Below are 5,129 nucleotides of genomic sequence, written 5' to 3'. Positions count from 1 at the left end.
GTCCCCTCTGCTCACACATCACAGTCTCAATCCAAAGTGGGTCCACACATGCCTCAAAAGTGCAGAATTACAGAAGATGCCTTACCTCAGAACACAGGGACATTCTAAGGGCAAAAGCAACATGTAGATAGTCCCATTATAATTCCTTGGTAGGGTTGCCAACACCCCGGTGGGCCCTGGAGATCTCCCAGAATTACAGCTGACCGCCAGATTATAGGGGTCAATTCCCTGGGGGGGGGACAGCTGCTGGGGGGGGGAGTAGATTATGGCATTATACCTCAGTGCAGTCCCTCCCCTCATCAAACCACACAAAAATCTTCAGAATTTTCCCAGCCTGGAGTTGGGAGCCCTATCAGTTTGTTCCTCTGTTATTTTTAATCACTGCCATTTTGAAACAGTATGATTGACTCCCAGATATAAGACACTGGTTCTTATGTTTAAAACCCTTAATGACTGTCATTTTGAAAGCCAGTGTGGTTTAATGGTTGAAGAGTTGGTCTAAGACTGGGAACACCTGCATCCAAGACCCCACTCAGCCCTGAAGTTCACTGGATGACCTTCAGCCAATTGTTCTCTCTCAACCCAGCTTACTCTGCAGGGTTCTTGTGAGGTTCCAAAGGTGAACTGCAGACATGACCTTGGAGGAAGAGTGGGGTAGAAATGTAGAGACATCATGCATGGATCTCCAGTTTGGATCGCTGATCTTAACTGGACATTCTGTGTCGTGCTTTCTAATTTTTGTTTTATGATTGATTGTCATTTTGATAGGCTGTGTGGAAAGGTAAAAGGTAAAGGTTCCCTTGCTCAAAAGCTAGTCAAATCCAACTCTAGGGTTGCGGTGCTCATCTCCGTTTCAAAGCCAAAGAGCCAGCGCTGTCCGAAGACGTTTCCGTGGTCATGTGGTCGGCATGACTAAACACCAAGGCGCACGGAACGCTGTTACCTTCCCACCAAAGTGGTACCTCTTTATCTACTTGCAATTTCTTGCTTTCGAACTGCTAGGTTGGCAGGAGCTGGAACTAGAGATGGGAGCTCACTCCATCATGCGGCCCCCGGGTCTCGAACTGCTGAACTACTGACCTTCCACAGCCTGCAGTTCAGCGTCTTAACGACTTGAGCCACCACAGCTCCTTGTTCATGGAAAAGTGGGGGATTCATTCTTACAATAAATAAATAGCTTGAGTAGAACAGTGGCAATGCCATGTAACAAACAGCACAACAAAACTGATTAATGAATCTAGGCTAAAAAGGAATAGATGAGACAGATAGGCAGACATTCAGATTAGAACCGACTAAACAAGCTCCACACTGCAGATGGGAGCTGAGTGTTAGCGAAAGATATGGACACAGCCAGTTGCAAAAGGTCAGTCAGTCAATCTGTTTTTAGTCCACAGTCCAACACCCGGGCAGAAGGGATGCAGATATTTAGGTAATGTCTATGGCTCTCTTCCCTGCAGTGCCGGTACTTCTTGCAAACACTTTAAAACGGAAATAAAAATGCAAATCTATGTGGGGTCCCCCCCCCTTTCCTAGTTTGTAGGAAAAATCACAGCTTGATTAGTTTATGGGTTTGGTTTATGGATGTATTCTGCGTCTTTGGTTTTAAAAGAACTTTATTGGGAGAAAACTAGAAGAGATCACAGACTAAGTCAGCAACTGAGGCACAGAAGCTTGGAGTTCGAGAGCTTCTTCTAGAGAAGGTGAGGAGAGACAGAGAGAGCTGCAAAGAAGTTGGGGGGGGTATTCTTTTCCACCTGCAGTATTCTACTCTGTGAGCGACTGGCATTAAAGTTGTGAGCGAGCAATTTTGCTGCTGCATAAATCAGTTTGCTCTGGAGCCATCCTTCCTGAGCGAAGACAAAAATGTGTGAGCTGGAGGCTAAAAAACTGTGAGCTAGCTCACACTAACTCAGCTTAGAGGGAACACTGTTCCCAACTCAGACCTGGCAGCCTTAACTTGCTCCTAGGGAACTATTATTTTATCCAGTCAGTAAAACTGTTTCCTAGGAGCAGTCTAGCATTTTTCGGTTAAGAATTCAGATTTTTCTGGAATCCAGATTGATTTGTCCATGGGAATTGTCTTTCCAGTCTGCACTCGTTCTCTCTCTCACACACACACACACACAATTTCAGCATTTGTTTTATAACTGGGTCCCCTTCCCACCCCTTCCTTTCTAATATATCTCAGGCCTAAGCTCTCTTATCCTCTGCTTGGTGGTTCCAGTCTGAGAATTTAACCACAAGCACAACACTAAAATAAACACATAAATACCCAAAGAAGGCTCACATAACCATAAAACGAAGTCGCCTGCTCATCTGTTAAATCTGAGACACAACTGTGGGTAATTGTAGGATAGACGCTGGCAATTGTAAAGTGGAACTAAATGCTTGAAATGACTCAGTGGGAAAAAGGAGTTCATAAAGAATAGTCCTCTCTCTCCATCAGCATTCTACTGGCTTCAGTAAAACTTGCAATTCCAACAAGCCCACAGAAGCCGGGGCTTATCCTGGTTTCCCTTTCAGTAATTTCCAGGTGAGAGATTCCACAGCAGTTTGGGTGGGAGGGCAGAATTAATACCATCCAAATCAAGACAGAACATGAGAAAAGAAGGGACTTGGCTTAAGGTCCCCACAAGTGAATGGTATCTCATGTATCTCTCGTGCATTTTCCTACATGCTTTAAAGCTGTTTTGTCTGGGGGGGGGGGAGTTCACCTGTTCATATCTGACCTTCTTAACAGCCTCTGATTCTCAGCTCTTAGAGGCCAGAACAGTCTTTTGCCAATTGATAATCACAGCTGAAGGGCTTTTGAATGACATATTATTCATTTATTTACTGACTTCAGTTACACCCTGTCTTTTCCCCCAAGGGGGACCCATAGAGGATTCAGAAGATGGATAAGGAGGCAGAAGTGAGCAAGGACTTTTGTGTAATCCAGCAGGGACTAAAACCATTTAATTTATAATTACAGCAACATGGGGGTGGGGGAATGGTCTTCAGAGACTTTTTAAAAAATGAAATCAATCTTAAATCACAAGAACGTCCCTTTGGCCTTGTTCACTAAGTTCATTAATCTCCTTACTCGAATGTCTTACTTGAAAGTCCATCAAAATGACAATTTTTCCTTCATCTCCATTGTACAGAAAGAGTTGCTGATTGTAGATGGAATGTGTGAGGGCTTTCAAAAGCCAGACAACACTTTTCATGGCATTTTATTGATAGCCTCAATGTTGTGATGGTGGTGAGATAATTTAGCCCTCCATAATGGGTATGGGCAGCACCCTCGTGGTTGGGAAGAAAGTAGTCCACATTGTGAGCGACTTTCATCCTGAGTATACATACATACAGAAATTCATTGCTGAAAAATGGGTGCTTAGAGGCCTCAAACAAACATTTATTTATTTAAAATAAAACACTGAAGGAACAGCTGAGGTGAAGAATGTTTTGGTGCTGGAGCTTACTGCCATTAAAAAAAATTAAAAATGAGTTCTTCTGCATAAGCAGCACTGAAGAAGAATGCCAAGCTCCTTTCAAATGAAACATAAAAGATACAAAATAGTGACAGGTATATAGGAGAGGAGTTGTGTCGAAAGTTGACACTCTGTGGATATAGGCTTCTGAGTTCCATTTTGACTCCAGATTTACTGGGAAGGAAGAGAAATTTAGGATGCCGCACACAACAGTGCAGGTGAGTTCCTCATAATGTGTAGAGAAGGGTGCCTGTGCCAATGAATCCAGACAACGAGAGTTGGCTCTTGAGCGGCCTTTCCTTTCAAAGGAGATTTTCATTTCAAGAATGAATGCCAATCACTTTAGGTATTCGTCACATTCCATCTGAAAAGCATTTGGCGTTATTATCATAATGACATTCCAGAAAAGTCTCCAGGCGGTTTGCAAGCTGCATAAAGCAAAGCTTTTCAACCATACAATTCTGAAAGGATTCTGCTTCCATATTGCTGAGGTTTATAGGTAATAGCAATACTGAAGAACTACTGAAAGGAGACAGAATAGGCTAGGCTGTTACCCCTACCAGTGTAGGTTTAAGAAGCTGAATCACTGCCTTCAGTTTCTGGGGGAGCTTAGGTAAATGGCAGGCCTCAGCGAGAGGTGGGGTATTAGTGGGGATCCACTACCTATGTTTATGGGAATCTTTCCCTTTAGGAGGGCTCTCAATAACCAGTCCAAGGATAAAATAGAGAATGTTTTATTGAAGGGAAATTAAGGGATTTAACATACAAGGAGCACACATGGAACATACACACATATAAGATCTATGGAAAATAAAGAGAGGAGTGGGAGAGTAACAGGGAGTGAGGTGATAGCTACCTTTCCTGAAGACATCCATGAAGAAGGATGGTGAAATGACCAGTGCTTCGTGGAGAGGAACAACCCAGTATACTGGAGGTACGTGTTCATAGGCGCCTGAGATAACACAAACACAGCAATGGGGCTCCGCTGGGCTAGTTATACCCAAAAATGTGTCCAGAAGGGTTGCTAATGCGCGGGGTCTCTCAGAAGAAAACACTGATGAGATTAATCAGGGATAAAACAATGCAGTTTGGAAACGCAGTATAGAGTTCCCAGGACTGGACAAAAGAGACCAGAGGTTTCTTCTAGATGCAAAGTAAAATTTGGGTTGGGTTCCTGATTGCATCCTCCAATGGTTCAAAGGGTTAATGGATTGCTAATTTAAACTAATCAAAATGGAAATAATACTGTTTAGTGGACCTCCTTTTGTATTAGATGGGAAAGAGGATAGACATTGGAAATTGTTGTTGTTAAGGAAATGTAGGGAGGAAAGGTGAGGTGAGATTGATAGGATTGGGGACACAGGCTGAAAGCTCTGGGAGGAGGCAGGTCCATCAGCATATACAGATGTCGGCAGGAATCAGGGGTCTTTTTGTAGAAAAAGAGCTGCAGGAGCTCATTAGCATACGGTATGCTAATGAGCTACTAGGCTATTAGCATAATAGCTTATTAGCATATGCAACGCCCCCTGACATCACCGGAAGTGATGTCAGAAGGGGAGGCAAAAGGGGGGGAAGGCATCTTCAAAAGCCTCCCCTTCCCTTCCCTGGGGGGGGGAAGCGAAGAAACCCCTTCTCACTAGAGTTGGGCCACCGAAGGAG

Source organism: Gekko japonicus, unplaced genomic scaffold (assembly GCF_001447785.1).
Source record: "Gekko japonicus isolate JY-2015 unplaced genomic scaffold, Gekko_japonicus_V1.1 scaffold1459, whole genome shotgun sequence".
NCBI classification, from domain to species: domain Eukaryota; kingdom Metazoa; phylum Chordata; class Lepidosauria; order Squamata; family Gekkonidae; genus Gekko; species Gekko japonicus.
Note: the sequence above shows the minus strand (reverse complement) of the source record.